At 45.3% G+C, this 19,407-nt stretch overlaps 2 pseudogenes; one reads left to right on the top strand and one right to left on the bottom strand.

The window, feature by feature from the left end:
• Positions 1-3,482: 3,482 nt before the first annotated feature.
• On the bottom strand, positions 3,483-3,601 carry LOC119468589 (annotated as a pseudogene).
• A 2,053-nt stretch (positions 3,602-5,654) lies between these two features.
• LOC119468590 lies at positions 5,655-5,773 on the top strand (annotated as a pseudogene).
• The last annotated feature ends 13,634 nt before the right edge of the window (positions 5,774-19,407 follow it).

Here is a 19,407-nt window from a genome sequence, read left to right as displayed (position 1 = left end):
AGAGACGGGGTTTCACCGTGTTGACCAGGATGGTCTCGATCTCTTGACCTCGTGATCCACCCGCCTCGGCCTCCCAAAGTGCTGGGATTACAGGCTTGAGCCACCGCGCCCGGCAGAAGCACAGATTTTTAAATGTGTATATATCCAGTTGCTAGGGCAGCCGGAACAAAATACCACAGACTGGATGGCTTAAGCAACAGAAGTGTATGGTCTCACCATCTGGAGGCCAGAAGTCTGAGATCCAGGTGTGGGAAGGGTTGCTTCCTCCTTAGGGCTGGGAGGGAAAATCTGTTCCTGGCCTCGCGTGCCCCATCCTTATATGTAACCATCTTTTCCCTGTGACTCTTCATGTCATCTTCCTTCTATGGATGTTCGTCTGTGTCCAAAATGTCCCCTTTTCAAAAGGACACCAGTCACACTGGATTAGGACCTACTCTAATGACTTCATTTTAACTTGATTGCCTTCGTAAGGGTCCTATCTCCAAATAATGTTACATTCTCAAGTCATGGGGGTTAAGACCCTCAGGTGTCATTTGGTGGGAAAAGGACCATGAGTCTACCCATAGCAGTGTAGAAATGCAAACTGGTATACTGAATCTCTTCAGAAAACTGAGGGAGACAGACAGAAACCCAGAGAGAGTCACAGGGAGGGAGAGAGCTGTTATCTTGTTTACACTTTGCATTTAGAAAAATTACCTCATTAGCTGTCTGTCTGCATCCATGCCCAGCTGCAAGCACTAAATCAATCATTTGGGGATCAGGTTGGCTTTCTTGGACACCATAAATGGCACATTTTTGAATCTGTTTTGATTTCAGTGGCTGTCTCAAATGTCAAAATGATGGAGGGGACAGAGAGGCTGAAATCTGAGGACAGAGAGAGAAGATGAGGCCTCTTCAGGCTGGAGGAATCGAGACTGAGGAGCAAGCAAAGGCCCAGAGAGGATGGGACAGAAAACAAGGACCAGGCCCTAACCCTGGATCAGCCCATGAAGGCTGTCCACTTTGCCTCTGAGACAGGCAGGTTATGAACAAGCAAATACTATTTACCCAGAAGGCAGTGAATCTAGGGAACTCCTAAGAAGTGACATTAAGGGGAAAATATCAGTTTAAGAGGAGGTTCCATTCATTATTGGATAATAAAGATGCAGGTGCTCGACATTCTGCCTGAGTGGTCTCCTCTCGTTTGTTTCTGGAAGTCCCCAGAGGTAACTCAAAGGTGCTCAGGAGCAGGTAGATCCTGAAGCAGCTCGGCCCTTGCAGGGAGGCTCACAGGGTCCTTCGGGGAGCCTATTCTAGATGTTGAAGTCCAGCTCCTGCTCCCTCAGGACTCAGGAACAAACTCCCTGGGGAGAAAGTGGAGGCTAGCCATCATAGCCCTGCACTGTCTGTCCCGCTCCATTTTAGTGCCTTCCTCCCACAGCCAGAAGCTCTTAGGCCTACTGGCTCCTGCAAACTGAGCACTGGAGGAAGCCCCAGGCCTCAAAATCTGCAACCCCAGCTGCACTCTGAGACTAGACTGGGCTCTAGTGGAGACCCAGCCACAGGAAAAACCATGCTTGCTTCCCAGGCTTCTCTTGAGGATCACTGCACTGACAAAGCTGTCTGTGCTGCCGGAATGAAAGCCCATTATCATTAGAATCAAAGGGCACCTGGAAAAAGACAAACTGAGCTTGCAACTCCAAACAATCATCATTACAGCAAAGCACTCAGAATCCACCCTGTCTACCATGTGAGTATCTAGGCTGTGTTTTCTTAGGTCACTTTTGTTTTTAACTGCGTAGTGAGACCCATTGGTGAGTCATAAAAGCAGTTTAATGAGTCACAACCACCATATGAAAAAAAAAAAAAAAAACAGACTTAAAAAATGTCAGAATGCAGCACAAATATAGAGCTTGATGAAACTTGTGTTTTTTTTGTTTTTAATTTTTATTTTATTTTGAGGTGGAGTTGCACTCTTGTTGCCCAGGCTGGAGTGCAATGGCACGATCTTGGTTCACCATAACCTCTGCCTCCCGGGTTCAAGCGATTCTCCTGCCTCAGCCTCCCGAGTAGCTGGGATTACAGGCATGTGCCACCACACCCAGCTAATTTTGTATTGTTAGTAGAGTCGGGGTTTCTCCATGCTGGTCAGGCTGGTCTTGAACTCCCGACCTCAGGTGATCCGCCCACTTCAGGTGATCCACCCACCTCAGCCTCCCAAAGTGCTGGGATTACAGTCATGAACCACTGAGTCTGGCAAAACTTGAATTTCTTTTACACATATGTGCATATGCACAAAGACAAAATATAAATTTTTTTGTACTATGACCTGAGGTTAAAAAAAGAAAAAAAGTTTACAATGCCCTGATCCAGACTATAAGCCCCTAGAATAGTTGAACCTAAAGCCAGTGTGCAGCAGAACTATCTGGGTAGTTTGTTAAAATGCAGATTCCCAGGCCCCACTCTCCATAGAGTGTTGAGGCCATATCTTACAGTGAGAGCTGGGACTCAACGTTTAACAAGCTCCCCAGGTGCATGCAATCCATCTGGCCTGTGGAACACAATTCGGGAATCACTGTATGAGCGGAAGAAGCCATGTATTTTGTAGGACTGTAATATAGAAAGCCTGTGTAACACAGAAAGATGCTTGTTCCATCTTAACCCAGAGACTGGAGAAATAGGCAGAGGAGCAGGTGTCTGGGTGGGAAGTGAGGGTGACATCAGTATCTGGAAGGATTGGTCACCCGTAGATCACGTTTGGTTGTAAATTGTGCTTATAGGATTCATAGCCAAGAACAGGGAAGGGATAAATCCCTTCTCATCAGATGGGCTTTATTTAACCCTATATATTGTGACTTACTTTCCAATTTGACTCCAGCATAACTTTATGTGACTAAGAAGAAAATCAAAATATTTTACCCCAAAACGTGTTTCTTTGCCATATTTTGAAATGGCCCTGCAAGGCTGTCCTTGGTGGGGGAAAATTTACATCTGTAAAGAATCTATATTAACACAGCTAGATCTTTTTCTTCCAGGCCCTCCCGATCCTCCTAAGAGATTAACTAAGAATCTAGCACCTTTTAATGGCCTGAATAGGAAACATTTGTCATATATGTCTCTAAGGGCAGCCACTATAAGACTTCAAAAGAACCTTGGTCTCCACGATCCTTTATCTTAACCTGAACATTTTCATTCTTTTAATCCCAGGTCTTTAGACAAACTCAACCAATTGTAAACCAGAAAATGATTAAATTTACCTATAGCCTGGAACCTTCCCCCATACTTCTAATTGTCCTGTCTTTCTGGACCAAACAAATGTTTTTCTCAAATATATTTAATTAATGTCTCATGCCTCTTGTAAAATGTATAAAACCAAGCTGCACCCCAACTACATGTTCTCAGGACCTCCTAAGGGCTGTGTCACAGGCCACGGTCACTCATATTTGGCTCAGAATAAATCTCTTCAAATATTCTACAGAGTTTGACTCTTTTCATTGACACTAAGCCTACAGCACCTGGTATGCCCAGGCAGTCTCCCATCCAACTACTAACCAGGCCTGACCCTGCTTAGCTTCCGAGATCAGATGAGATCAGGCGTGTTCAGGGTGGTGTGGCTGTAGACAACACTTTCATTTCTTATACGTCATGATTCTAAGAGCAACAGGATAGAGGGAGAGGCTGGAAGTCAGATTACCTCAATCACACCTGCACTGATTAGAATAGTACTTTTCAAAGTGTGGATCACGGCTCATTAGTGGGTCATGAAATCAACTAAGCATTCTGAAAAATAGAAGGGAATGCAATATAATAGAAAACATTATGCTGTATCACTTATAACAAGGATGTTTCTTATTTATTGCTGTAAATTCTTATTTATTGCTGTAAAACAAAACAATCCAAAACTTAGTGGGCTTACAACAACATTTATTTGTTCATGATTCTGCAGTTTGGCAGGGCTCGGTGAGGACAGTTCATCTCTGCTTCATGGGCATCAGGTGGGATGGCTTATCCAGGGCTAGAAGATTGACTTCCAAGGTGCCTCATTCACAGGGCTGGCAAGTTGTTGCTGGCTATCAGCTGGGAGCTCAGCTGGACCTTGGTGCTTCTCCAAGTGACCTCTCCGTATGGCTAGTTTGGGCTTCCCACCATATGACAGCTTGGTTCCCAGGGGAAGCACCACAAGAGTAAACCTTCTAAGAAGACAAAACCCCAATAGGCTAGAGCTTACCAAGCCTTCACCCAGAGACTTGGTCCCTTGCTAATGTCTCACTGGCTGAAACAGTCCAGATTCAGTGTGAGAGGGGACCACAAAATAGCATGAATACTAGGAGATGGGGCTCATTGCTGGCCACAAGCATAAGCTTTCTTTTCTTTTAAAGGGCCAGATGTGGTGGCTGGTGGCTGTAATCTCAGCTACGTGGGAGACTGAGGCAGGAGGATTGCTTCAGCCCAGGAGTTTGAGTTCAAACACTGCACTCTAGCCTGGGTGACAGAGCAAGACCTTATCTCTAAAAAAGAAATGAAAGAGGGTTGTGTTTTTTTGTTTTTCTTTTTTCAGTTGTGTGTCTGTATAAGTAATGGGTAGCAATGGAAAACATATTCCTAATAATCACATTTCAGAAAGATTGGGAAACACAGTAGCAGAGAGCCTTGGGACACAGAAGAAACATTTACTTTCCTTGGTTTCTCCTTCCCTGAGACCTCTCTGTATGTCTGTCCCTCCCTGTTCATTTTCCTGATAACTTCCCCTTTTTCTTCTTTCTCTCTCTTTTATTCCTTCCTCCCCTTCTCTCAGCCCTAGTGTCTCTGTCACCCAGGCTAGAGTGCAGTGATTGAACTCAAACTCCTGGGCTGAAGCAATCCTCCTGCCTCAGTCTCCCCCGTAGCTGAGATTATAGCCACCAGCCACCACACCTGGCCCTTTAAAAGAAAAGAACGCTTATGCTTGTGGCCAGCAATGAGCCCCATCTCCTAGTATTCATGCTATTTTGTGGTCCCCTCTCACACTGAATCTGGACTGCTTCAGCCAGTGAGACATTAGCAAGGGTCCAAGCCTCTGGGTGAAGCCTTGGTAAGCTCTAGCCTACTGGGGGGTTTGTCTTCTTAGGTTTACTCTTGTGGTGCTTCCCCTGGGAACCAAGCTGTCATATGGTGGGAAGCCCAAACTAGCCATACGGAGAGGTCACTTGGAGAAGCACCAAGGTCCAGCTGAGCTCCCAGCTGATAGCCAGCAACAACTTGCCAGCCCTGTGAATGAGGCATCTTGGAGGTCAATCTTCTAGCCCTGGATAAGCCATCCCACCTGATGCCCATGAAGCAGAGATGAACTGTCCTCACCGAGCCCTGCCAAACTGCAGAATCATGAACAAATAAATGTTGTTGTAAGCCCACTAAGTTTTGGATTGTTTTGTTTTACAGCAATAAATAAGAATTTACAGCAATAAATAAGAAACATCCTTGTTATAAGTGATACAGCATAATGTTTTCTATTATATTGCATTCCCTTCTATTTTTCAGAATGCTTAGTTGATTTCATGACCCACTAATGAGCCGTGATCCACACTTTGAAAAGTACTATTCTAATCAGTGCAGGTGTGATTGAGGTAATCTGTCTTCCAGCCTCTCCCTCTATCCTGTTGCTCTTAGAATCATGACGTATAAGAAATGAAAGTGTTGTCTACAGCCACACCACCCTGAACACGCCTGATCTCATCTGATCTTGGAAGCTAAGCAGGGTCAGGCCTGGTTAGTAGTTGGATGGGAGGCTGCCTGGGCATACCGGGTGCTGTAGGCTTAGTGTCAATGAAAAGAGTCAAACTCTGTAGAATATTTGAAGAGATTTATTCTGAGCCAAATATGAGTGACCGTGGCCTGTGACACAGCCCTTAGGAGGTCCTGAGAACATGTAGTTGGGGTGCAGCTTGGTTTTATACATTTTACAAGAGGCATGAGACATTAATTAAATATATTTGAGAAAAACATTTGTTTGGTCCAGAAAGACAGGACAATTAGAAGTATGGGGGAAGGTTCCAGGCTATAGGTAAATTTAATCATTTTCTGGTTTACAATTGGTTGAGTTTGTCTAAAGACCTGGGATTAAAAGAATGAAAATGTTCAGGTTAAGATAAAGGATTGTGGGGACCAAGGTTCTTATAGTGGCTGCCCTTAGAGACATATATGACAAATGTTTCTTTCTCTGTCTTTTATTCCTTTCTCCCCTTTCTCAGCCCTAGTGTCTCTGTCACTGAACCCATTTTTCACATCTCACCTTTCACATCTCAAACATCTCCTGCAATCATATGCACATGTAACCTTAATATAAGCTGGGGTCCCATGAGACCCATTCTCTGCACAGCATCACCTATAAATGAGCACATTACAGTCGCCAAAAGTAATTTTGCGTTTATTTCAACTTTCCTGCAACCCCTAAAGAATGTTAACAGGGATCCAATGTAAATTCCACAGACAAACTGTGAAATTCCTTTTTCTCCTCTCACAGACCCCACCTGGCAACCACTCTGGGGCCCCTCACTTGCCAAGCCCACAACACTGTCAACACTCAACCCAGCAGCATTCTCCAACCACCTCCCTCCACTTACTCCCTCTTTCTTGCTGTGACTCAGCTTAGCCTATCTGGGTCCAACTCTCCCCCAAGTGTCTTGATTCTGGGTCACTAAACATCTGAAAACTCGATTGAAAAATACTGAACTCAAAGAGGGAAGGAGAGACAGCATCTGAAGGAAGAACAAGATTCTCTTTCATTATAACAACTTGAAGAGATCAATTTCACAAAATGCGGTGTCTTAGAAAGAGCCCTGAATGTTGAGTCAGGAGAAATTTATTTTCGTTCGGGCTCTGCTGCTAATTAAATGCATAACCTTTGACAAATCATTCAGCTTCTCAGACTCCAGCTTCTTGATCTCCGTGATAAGTAATGATCCCTGTTTCCGACGGTGGTTGTGAACAAGCTGCTGCATGTGATGTGCCTGGCACACAGCAAACAAGTAAAAGGTTAATTCCCCTTGTGATTCCTCACCTATAGAAGGGGGCAATGATGTATGCCTTGATCACCTCACAGGGTCTCTCTAAGGATCAAATTAGAAAATGCATGCAGACACACTTTATAAACCACAAAGCCCAGTAACGATAATGTACAATATTTTTTGTACTTTATTGAATGCAGAAATCTCCTACCAGTCACATTTGTGCACAATGCCTTTTTCATTACAGGGATTACAAATGGCTAACATTTCTGTGTGCCAATTATAATTGTAAAAATGTAGGGAAACTACCCTTCTTCACTTCCTACCACCACCACCAACATACACTTTGAAGTCAAGGGAATTCTCCCTTTGAGTTCATGAAAAAAAAGACTTTGTTATTTAACCCAAGTGTGAGGGAAGGCAGCAAAGTTTTCTTTAGCTCAGGAGTTCTCAAAGTGTGTTCTCTGGACCAGCAGCATCAGCATTCCCTGGAAAGTGTTAGATGCAAATTATCGTGCCCTGTCACAGAGTTACCTTCTCAGAAATTCAGAACGGTGGTGCTCAGCTATCTATGATTCTGAAGGACGCTCAATTTGAGTGTAATAAGGTGAGAGGAATGGCAGCAAAGGGGTTGTGACTCTCTTATGCAGATTTGGTAAGGTTTTTGGCAGGGAAACCAGCCCTTGTGGTGTACAATATCTACCTGTTTTTAGACACTTAGGGACAAGAAAATGAAAAATTCCAACTGGAGCACAGTGTGAAGGACCACTAGAAGGGATTCCTTCCCCTCTGTGATAGACTGAATGTTTGTGTCCCCCTAGAATGAATATGTTGACATTCTAACCCCAAGGAGATGGTATTATGAGGTGGGGCCTTTGGTATATAATTAGGTCATGAGGATGGGGCCTTCATGAATAACATTAGTGCCCTTATAGGAAGAGACAGAGACAGCTTGCTTCCACTCTCTCTCCTTTCCAGCATATAAGGATACAACAAGAAGACATCTGTCTGCAAACCAGGAAGAAGACTGTCATCAGACACCAGATCTGTCACTCCTTGATCTTAAACTTCCCAGTCCCCAGAACTATAAAAAACATATGTCTGTTGCTTAAGCCACTCAGTGTATATGTTTGTTATAGCGACTGGAGCTAAAATGCTCTCTTTCCTTAGGCTCAATGTTCTCCCCAATTCTTTGTCTGGGGAAAAAACAGCTGTTGTCTAAGAACTGTCAAGTGGAGAGAATGACTTTGACTCACAGACCAGTCCAGGGTGAAAACTTACAAGACAGAAAGAAGCATGATCATGATAAGGATGAGGCAAGTGAGGCATACGGGGTGTGAAATTTAAAGGGCACTTACTTCAAGTTTGTACAAGTGCAGAGTCAGCAGAAGAGGGAGTTTCTGCTTGGAGGGGTAGAGAGTCCTGAAACCTGTGAGGTCAAGACTGGGGCAGGGGGGTTACGTGAGGAAAGAATGGGGCATATTTATGGGACACTCTGGAAACATAAGGAATATTCATCATGGACCATCTCAAAAGAATAGGCACCAAGGTTTTCTCTTGCATGGTGTAAGGGGACCAATCTGCTGGATTAGAGGACACAGTGCCCATTGTCCAGTCCCTCTGCCAATCCTGTATGTTTCCATTTGTCACTGAAGAGCTTGAGCAAAGACAAGCTTTGCTTGTCTGTCCATGTTCTTCTCTGAGTGTGCATTTATGGGCATGTTTCATTTCAACCAAGGCAGTAACAGGAAAGAAAGAACAGCCATGTTTACCCCATCGGTGGCAGGCAATAGTGATATCTTCCGTGTGACAAAGCAATCCACTCTGATATGACCACACAGCTCAAGAAATGCCATGCAAGACTAACATCCTCTACTTCCCACCGCCACAGAGAGAAGCTACAGCCATACGGTGCAGGTCGGAAGAAAGGGAGTCTCACATGCATTAGGTAACAATGATGATGGTGATAATAGTGATAACAAGACCGCTTCAAATACTACCACTTAACCAAGTATTTAGCGTGTGCTCAGCTGCTAGGCACAATGTTATCATTAAACTTGTCTTCCTACACAGTAGCATGTCCCCTTTGATCAGAGGAACGTGAGCTCGGTCACTGCACTGCTTGACCCAGGATCATCATTCAATAGACTGCGTAGTCTGTAGCACTGTGCAATGCCCAATCTGAGGGCCTTGGATGGCCTCCTTGAGGCTGCGACTCAGAGAAGTTAAGTGACTTTCCCAGGCCACATAGTCAGTTGGTGACAGAGCACCCCCTGTGTCTGCTACAGACCTATACAGAAAAGAGGCCGTTTGGTCCCATGGATGGATGGGCATGGGAGGGGAGGGGAGACACCAGCTACGTAAGGATGGGAGAGTAAGGAGCAAAAGGCAAGCCAGTGAAATGACAGTGGCCAGGTATGAGAGGCAAGTGGCTAGCAGGCAGTAGCCCTCAGAGTGAAAGCGGAAGAGAGGATTAAAGGCTCCTCCCTAGCCACTTCCACATTCAGGAGGTGAAAAATGGAGAGAGGGAAAGCAGGTTGATAACCTGGACCTTATGGGGCTGGGCTTCACCCATTCATTTCATAAACATGCACAGACATGTGCAAACACACACATACACTGAGCTGTACCATGAGCAAGGCACTGTGCCAAGTATCGAAGATTTTAAAAGATTTAGCCCAGCTTCTGCCTTTGAGGAGTGCAAGGTCCAGAGAAGGGAGCACGTGATCGCAATGTAATATGAATGGTGCTGGAATAGGCTGAGAGAACCTCATGAGTGCACAGAGAACAGGGAGAACTGGTCCCACCCTGTGTGGATTGGAGGAGGGCATGGCAGGACTAAGAGGTAGCCAGGAGCCAGCTCATGAAAGGCTTTATATGCTGAGCCAATGCTATTGAGATTGGACTTTGTCTTAAGAGCAATGGGGAGCAACTGAGCGGTTTTGAGCAGGACAGTGGCATTATAGAATTTAGTCTTTGAAAGTGTCCCTCTGGCTTTCATGTGGAGGAAGGATGAGAGGTGGGTGACCAGTGAGGGCTTTCCAGTTATCCAGCTTAGCAGGATGAAGTACTGCCAACCCAGCCAGAGCAAACAGGGAGGCCACCAGCCTCGCCCTGACCCTGGACACACCCACCATGATGGGAAGACACAGACTGTTTCACAACAACCACTTGGCTGCCAGCCCAGCCTTGGAAGAGCCATGTATCTTGACTGGCAGGGAAGCCTCCACTCGCGCCCCTGGGTACACATGGGAGGGTAGAGCCCCAAGCTTGGGATGGGCTCAGGCTAGCACTGCTCCCTGGTGTCAGAGCTGTGGAAAGAGGGGCAAGCCCCACTCCCAGAGAGAAGGAGCCACATGCCATAAGGGCAGGTGGTTGGTCCAGACCCTCAGCTGTCAGGAGAGTGGTTGAGATGCCTGAAATATCTGAGACTGAGGTTCTAGGTGCAGCCTGGAGAGTTGGGGCTGTGCATTCTTGTTACCATTGTTACATTGGCTCATATTGCTGAGTCCGTATTCATTAGGCTGTTGGGTACTTTTAGACATACACACACACGTCTGGAGCACAAAGAAAACTGTCATAGGCACTCAAAATTAGAGCAAGTTAGGTAAAGAAGCCAGTAAGTACAGACCTCAGATGCCCCCAATGTGGATTCAGGGGTCCCTGACTCTGTCCATTCCTACAGATGAAAAGAGCAAATATACCTCTGACCCCATCCAGTTTATCTATCTCATTAAATCATTTCTCAGCTGAGAAAGCCAGAAACTCATTCCTGACATGGCTGACAAATGCTGGGGAAATCTTTGGTTTTCTTTTAGTGAGCCTCTTCTTGCAATCAGAGAGCAACAGCAGGAACAGGACTTTAAAATCACCTCAAGTTGCTTGTCCCTGATCCTGAGGTCCAGAGAAGAACAACTTACTCAAGATCACAGTTTAATTATACATGCCTTTATCCGTTCACTGTCAGCAGACACAGGTCAAACACCTACCACTTGCCAAACCTTCTAGACAGTTATAACCAAGCAAAGTCTATGGAATGCCAAATGGCAATGGGTACTGGAGAGAAAAATAAATTGGACAAGGGGAATAGACAGTGCTTTGGAGGCAGAGGCAGCTTTAAGTAGGGTCATCCTAGAGTGAAGATCTCAAGGAGGTGAAGCTTCTTCTGGGGGAAAAATATTCTAGGCAAAGGGGACAGTAAGTGCAGAGTCCCTAAGACAAGGCTGCTGGGGTGCTGAAAGAAAAGCAAAGAGGATGGTGTAGCTGGAGGGGAGGTAGCCGGGAGGTGAGTTGTAGGAGATTAGGTCAGAGATGTGCAGAGAGCTATGAGGGAGAGGTTCTTTTGCAGAGACTTGGCATTGACTCTAGTGGGATGGGAGCCTACAGGGGATCTGGCAGAGAAGGGACCTGTTCTGGCTTAGGATTTAGTTGGCTACTGTGTTGTGGATAGACAGACAGTCGGCAAGGGTGAAGTCAAGAGTCCATGTAGGAGATCCAGGCAAGAAATAATGGTTGCTTGAACCAAGGAGGCAGTAATGGAGGTGGGAAGATGCAATCACACAGAGCCTGGCTGGATTATGGAGGAAAAGGCAACAGTATTGACTAAAGAATGAAATGCAAGATGTGAGAAGAACAGAATCAAAATGATGCCACAGTTGTTGGTCCCATGCTGTTAGAAGGAAAAAGTTGCCCATGAGCCATGTTGGAGGAGACCACAGGAGAGTGAGTCTCTGTTTGAACATCTTATTTGAGATGCCATTCAACATCTAGGGAAGGTGGACAGGAGGTGGTGGACACAAGTCAGGACCTCAGGGACCAGATCACAGGCAGAGCTAGACCTTGAACTTGAGGATTCACAAATCACACTGCTTCTGACTGAGGAGTGACAGAAGTGCCAAAGAAATCACCAGCTCTGGAATGTTCATCAGTTGAGGATGGCTGGACTGGCAATGAAGAAGTTTCATGCAGTCTATGGGACAACACTGCACCGAGAGACCACAGCAACAGGGAGCTCACACAGTAGGGCACTGGCATCCAACCCAAAGTCTTGCTGTTTTCAGTTACAAGTGAAGGTAAGTTCCCCCCCACCCGCCACCATGTTCGCCCATCCTTGAAGACCTCCGGGATGCTCACTGGGAAACTTACTGAGCAGTAAATAATATGGGTTTGGTGAACCCTTGCTCAAGTAGCCAAATAAGGAAGTTTGACTTAAATTTTCTAGATTCACAAACCCCAAAGCCCTAAGCTGCAGAAAACAGACTAGCCAAGAGAGAGGAAGCTGTCTGCTGGCGATTTGCAGAGTGTCACCCAATCAATGAACAAGTATGCACAGGCTGCTGGGTGGAGAGGGAGGGATGTTTAAGGGATGTCTTAACTGGGTTTTCCAGAAGCAGATCCTGAGACAAGTAGTTATTTAGAAAGTGAACCCAGGAGGCACCAGTAAGAGAATGAGGAATCAAGACAGGGAATGAATGTATTAGTGATCTGATTACCACTGTGAGCAACTAGGTTCAAGTCCACTTTAGGAGGCTGTGCAGAACATATCTCAGGATTGTCCCACCAAGGAGCAAGGAAAATGAGGTACTTATCCACTAATTCTCTTTTGTTGCTGGTTGAGTGTTCTTCCCACAAACCTTAACTTCCAGGCACTTACAGTTTGTCCCTTTATTAAACTGACCCATCTTCTGAGTCCAGAGAAAGCCTTCCAGCAGAGAGCAGCAGGTGTTTATAGTAGGACACTGTCTGTGTGTACTGAACCCAGAGTATCGTGAGGAATTAGAAGGACACAGCATCAACCACAGTGGGTTTCACATGAACTGCCTGGTATCCACAAATAGAGACTCTATTTTTGGTCTGGATTCTAAGAACCACCTTTGGCTGGGCGCAGTGGCTCATGCTTGTAATCCCAGCACTTTGGGAGGTCGAAGTGGGTGGATCACCTGAGGTTGGGAGTTTGAGACCAGTCTGACCAACATGGAGAAACCCCATCTCTACTAAAAATACAAACATTAGCTTGGCATGGTGGTGCATGCCTGTAATCCCAGTTACTTGGGAGGCTGAGGCAGGAGAATCACTTGAACCTGGGAGGCGGAGGTTGCGGTGAGCCAAGATTGTGCCATTGTACTCCAGCCTGGGCAACAAGAGCGAAACTCCATCTCAAAAAAAGAAAAACCAGAACCACCTTCACCCCCAGTAAATAGGACTGAGGTGACTCTTATCATGCCTGTAAGCAGAGATAGAAATGCCAGGGCAAAGTCTCATTGGTCCACATAGAAAGAAGGAAGCCTCTGTGCTCTTCAGTTGGAGACCAGAGCTGTGGCAATTCCCAGGCAGTGTGAGAATTTTGCAGTGTGTTGGAGAGAGGCAGCCCTCCCCTGGGAATCCACTGAGAGACCCAGATCTTTGGGCCCTTAGTGTTTGAGTAAAGACATATGCAGTGGCTGAGACTCGGGAAGGAGGATCCTGGACGTTGATGTCCCAGCACAGAGCTTCCAACCAGACCACAGCGCTAGCATCCCAGCCCTTCTGGTTAATCATTATCTCTAGTTCCTTAGCATGGGAGGCCTGGAGATGAAAATCACAGCTCTCTATGTCCTCAACAATCTGTTGTACGTGCCTGTGTACCAGGTACCTACATGCATCCTCATGAAATTCCAGACATTCTCATCAACAAAGCCGTTTGTCATCTTCATAAAGTCCCAAGTTAAAGGACCCACCATAAGAATTGTGACTCATAGATTCCTGGTTGGATCAACTCTCTGTGACTATTAGAGCTAATTTTCTCAGGCTCATATTGGGCAAAACCACGTAAGCAGCACCCCTGTCTCTCCCTCCCCAAAATTCTGTCTGGATGAGCAATCCCTTATGTAACTAGCTAAAACCTTTACAAATAACCATATGTCAGGAAACAGTAAGGTGTTTACAAGATACGTGGGAGGGAGTTCCCTGACTTTCAAGAGCCCCTGAGTCCTGCCAATGAATATCTTAAGTATCTGCCCCTTAGTAGGATACTTGCTGAAATCATTCCAGGAATAAAATGTTAGAATGGCAGAATGGCAGTGGCTGCCACTGACAAGTCAGAGCATTAAGGACTGCATCTTTCGACCGACCCTAGGATCTCTCTTCAGTGGAACTCTGCCCCTACCAACCCCATTCAGCCTCTTCCTCTATGCTCAGACAGCTACTACTTCTCAGCCATCAGTACAGGCCACCTCATTCAAGTTGAATTTGCAATGGCTGTTGTGGTTTTTGTTTTTCTAACCATGCGGGGAACTCTCACATAGCCTTTGGAATTATATAACCCTGGTTTGACGAAAGTACTCCCCACAAACAGGCTGTGTGACCATCAAACAACTTCTTAACCCTTCTGAGCCTGTCATCTGAAAGTGGGAATGATAGCGGTAACATTAGGGTAAACCACGTGAAGTTGCCTTTGTAGGTTAAAAATTGGCAGTCTTATAGGTTCCACCTAAAACCTTCCTTGTGGGGATCTGGGGAAGATTCGGTGAGAGAATATATGTATCACTGCTGGGAGCTCAGCTCTAACTAGCTTAGGACCACAAAAGAAGGTCACATCTCCTCTCAAATATCTACAGGATAGGAATTCAAAGCCTATTCTTCTTACAGGATTCCCAGTGACTTCAGGAATCCTGTGGCCTCGTGTTCCCCAGCACCGCCCCCCACACCCATGTTCCCTTCATAAAGATGCTGATGTTTATTGTACACTTACTCTCTGCCAAGTATTGTGCGACACTCTTTGTACATAAACACCCGTCTACATCTCCAGCCATGTGAAGTGGGTACTTCTACTATTATCCCCTTTTCACAGATAACGAAACTTTAGATATGAGCTAAGAGGAGTGAAAAACTTAAAAATTAAAAAAAATAAAAAATAAGGAAACTAAAGTGCAGAGAACCAAAATGTTTTGCCAAGGTCACACGACCAGAAAGTGGTAGAGCCCAAAGCCAAAGCCCCTCCCTTCCTTGCACCGCCATGCTCCTGCTACGCTGCCTTCTTGAGCTGCTTAATGCCAGGCTCCTACAGGCTCCTCTCTCTCCATGAACCAGAGGGTTCCAAGTATGGGCACAGCTCTCTCTATTTCTTCAAAGAGCTGAGATTAGGCAAATTTGTCATGAGCCTGATTAAAGGGGAAAGAAAGAGAACAAAATCAAGCAGAATCAGGAGTCGGAAAGGAGACATACCATAGATGCACTTGAGATTGAAAGATCCCAAGGGAATTCTACACCAACTCTGTGGCAGCAAAATAAAAATCCAGAAGAAATAGATAATTACCTAACAAAATATAAATTACCTAAATTGACCAAGGAGAAGCAGAAAACAAGAAGGCCAATTTCAGCCGGAGATACTAGAAAGATGATTAAAGATCTACCATTATAAAAGGCACCAGGAACAGATGGTTTCACAGCTGAGTTCTATGTAACTTTTAAAGAACAAATAATTCCAATGTTAATTAAACTCTTCCAGATCATAGAAAAAGATGAAGCACCGCAATTCACTTTATGAAACCCACATTGCCTTAGTACTGAAACCTGATACAGATTGTTTAATAAAATGCAACCATAAACCAATTGTTCCTATGAATGTAAATGTAAAAACTTGAAATAAATCACCAGTAAATGAAATCTGGCAAAATGTCATTATGATCAAGTTGGATTTATCCTAGCAACACAGATTTATAACAGGAAACCAATTGATGCAATTTATCATATCACAAATGCAAGGGGAAAAACATGTGGTCATATCAATAATAATGAGTGTTTGATGAAATAAAAACTCTAAATTAAATAGAAATTGAAGAAATTTGTTTACTCTTTCAACAAATGTATATTGAGTGCCTATGATGCATCCAACTGGGTTTTAAACCCTAAGGACCACAACAACCATGACCAAAACAGACAAAAATCCCCTGCCTTCATGTGGCTTATACTCTAATGAGGAAGGCAGGCAATAAGCAAAGTGTATAAGGAAAGTATATGCTATGTTAGAAAAAGGAGAAAAAACTATAGCAGGACCTAGGAAGTTAGAAATTTAGACAGGTGGTCAGGGAAAGTGTTACTAAGAAGTGATACTTGAAGCAAGGGAAGGGGCAGTCATACATATGGGGTCACTCCAGATTAGGAGCAGCAGTGTACCCTAGAGAACAGCTCAAGGAGACCAGGTTCCATGGGGCAATGGAGGACACAATGTTAATTATCCAGTAGAAGCAACCAGAGTACAGGTGCTCAGCAAAGCTTCATAGAACACACGTGAGATAACAAGGACAACACAGAGAGGTGACTTCTGCTACCTCTCGACATGGCTACTCTGGGACTCAGAGGCCCCTTGCCCTCACTTCAGACTTTCTGCTTTTCCTTGGCAGGCACCCTGTGGTGGGCCAGCTGAACATTCTCGAATCAGAATCCCCAGACCCACCCCTCTCTCCTCTGAGTCTAGACCCCAACGGAAACTGCAGACCCATTGAAAGGAGGAAGCCCTCCCCCCCATCCAAAGGTGGGCTCCTCCACCTGAGGATAATGGCATTCACATGGTATCCCCTCTTCCACATGAGAGCCCCACTCCTGAACCTACAAAGCTGGGCTGATTCCCAAGGCCAGACAAAGCCACCACATTCATTGCTAGATACATGCTCCACAGCCTGGGTAACTCAGCCTGGAATCACACTTTGTCATGGACTCCAAAGGTCTGTGTTATTGAGAAAAGACATTTTCTCATTCTTCAAAAGCACAGACTGATGAAATATACCAAAATTTCCATGGCTATAGTGTATAGACATACATTCTCTTTCTGTTGAAAGAATGCATAGTCAGACATGGGCTGACGTCAACATTTTCTCTAAGAACAATGTTTAGGTACTTGGTATACAGTTCTCCACCTAAGGATTCAGACTGGTGGTTTTCCTAAAATAAGGAAGATAGTTCCCAAGATGAACCCCTTTCAACTTCCAAAGTCTTCAAACTCTCAGCTGCCCCCAGGTGACAGTTGTCCGGCTAAAAAAAAAATCCAACTCTAGTCAGCTCCCACACCTATGAAACACATCTTGCAAAATGCCTGACATGGAATGTGAAGCTAGGCCCCACCACTCTGTTGAAGACACCTTTTGATGAGGTTAGATGGTCCCCTTCTGTGAATCCTCCCTATAGAAATGAGGATTAAGAAAGTGCTAAAAGCTAAGATCAGAGTTAACAGGAAAAAATCAGTAGGGCTCCTCTCTGATCACCATCTCCTAGGGTAAGACCAACAGCATGAATTACATGCTTCAGACCAGATGGGTTGAAAGCCTGGCCTTAGGGAATGGTGCCTGCTCTGAAAATGGAGAGACCATGGCTGCCAAAACCCCTTCGTTGACTTTGACCACGTGGTTGGCATTTTCTAGAGATCTCTCATCTTAGGGTCATCAGTGCTGTCAACAGTGAGAAGCAGATGATGCATAGGGTCCTCCTGCTACATAGACTGAAGATTAGCCTTACATCAAAGTGTCAACACCGAGTTGGCATCAGAAGACCCCTGGGTCCTGGATCCACCACTTACTAGATTGAGAGCTCCAGGCAAGTTCTTTAAGCTTGCAGAACCTCAGTTTTTTTGTATACAAAGGGTGAGTATTAATGCTCCATCAAGGTTATTAAAAGAATAGAATGAAATAATGTTCATGGCAGGATCCACTTAATCAGAGCTACCTTAATACATGTAAAGCATCTGATTCTCTAGAGGATATTAGAGATTGGCTTTTTATAGTTCTCCACCAAACCACCTCATTTGACACTTCTCCACCTCATCCATCCATGTTTCAATCCCAAAAAATATGGTGATAAAGTCTAGTACTTTGGGAGGCCAAGGAGGGGGATTACGATGTCAAGAGATTGAAACCATCCTGGCCAACATGGTGAAACCCCATCTCTATTAAAAGTATGAAAATTTGGTGGCTCACACCTGTAATCCCAGCACTTGGGGAGGTCGAGGCGGGCGAATCACCTGAGGTCAGGAGTTTGAGACCAGGCTGACCAACATGGTGAAACCCCATCTCTACTAAAAATACAAAATTAGCCAGGCATGGTGGCACATGCCTGAGATCCCAGCTGCTCAGGAGGCTGAGACAAGAGAATCACTTGAACCTGGGAAGCAGAGGTTTCAGTGAGCCAAAATTGTGCCACTGCACTCCAGACTGGTTACAGAGTGAGACTCGATCTCAAAAAAAAAAAAGGTCCAGTGCCCAAAGACCAGGATCACCATCACAGTCAAACAAAGTTAGACTCCCTCACATGCAACAAGGGAGAGCACGCACTATGAGGAGCCATGGAACAGCTCAGTAAGGGGGAGTGAGGATGGGCTTGTCACAGGGTTTGTACTGGTGCTGAGCAGTTCTGGAGAAGGCTTAGGAAGCAAGGGTTTTCTAGATTGGGTGCTGTCTGAAGCAGGGTTAGAGTTGTCATTGGCAAAGAAATAGCGTCACTCATATTAACTGAAAGAAAGGGATGTTCATTCTTTTGTGGTTTCATATCCTGTGTTTCTCATGTTCCGTTATGGTCACAGAGACACCTCATCTGATCTTGATATTGTATGAAAATGAAACTGTCTATGTTCAATAGGAACTACTAGGGCCTAGCTAGTAATTACCAGGACAGCTGCCTGAACTTTTTATTTATTTGTTTCCTTAATGTACAACAGTAGGTACCAACACCTAGAAAGCTCAAGTGCTCCCTGACTGAAGGGTGATGTGCTTACATATACTACACAATGTCTACTCCCAGCTTTATCCAGGAAATATTACCTGCAGTTCCTCCTCAAGAAGGACCAGCGGATGGACACTTTTCAGCAGCCAGTGAGGAGACAGGGGCGTGGCTGGGGATGAGCTGGGCTCAGGTATCTGGATGGACAAAGGGGTGTCCAAGGTGTGTGTCTGGATAGAAAGCAGCTGGCCCCAGTGTCTGTCCTTCACACCTCTGCTTGCCAGCCCCAGGCAGTAGGAAGCCATGTCTGCCTGAATGCCCTCACCTGCAGGAAAATGACTAGCATTTTATTAAGCCAGGAGAACTGGTCTGAGAGAAGGCTGCTGACTTGGGAAGATCATTCACTAGGGAGTCAGAAGAAGTGAATTTGCCACCCAAGGGCTGTGTGACCTTGAGCAGGTTACTTCCCCTCTCTTGGCCTCAAGGTCCTTATGTCTGTAAGAAGCAGACTAGGCCTTAAGGTTTCTCCCATGTCTGGCATCCTAGGGGGCTGGGACTGCCACTGAGATGCTGAACAAAGGATAAGGCAGGCGCTTTCCCGGAAAGGATTTGTGCTGGTGGCAAGAGGACAGAAGAAAGCTGGGTCCAGGGGAGCTGAGCCAGAAGCTTCTGCCCAGTCCATCATTTAAATGAGCATGAGACTCTCAGGTGTTGCAGATAAAATCCCCTGGCATGTAATCACAGGTGATATCTACCCAGC

This window comes from Cebus imitator, unplaced genomic scaffold (genome assembly GCF_001604975.1).
Source record: "Cebus imitator isolate Cc_AM_T3 unplaced genomic scaffold, Cebus_imitator-1.0 Scaffold451, whole genome shotgun sequence".
Taxonomy (NCBI): Eukaryota; Metazoa; Chordata; class Mammalia; order Primates; family Cebidae; genus Cebus; species Cebus imitator.
The sequence above is the reverse complement of the archived record's forward strand: the minus strand, read 5'-3'. Positions and strand labels throughout refer to the sequence as shown.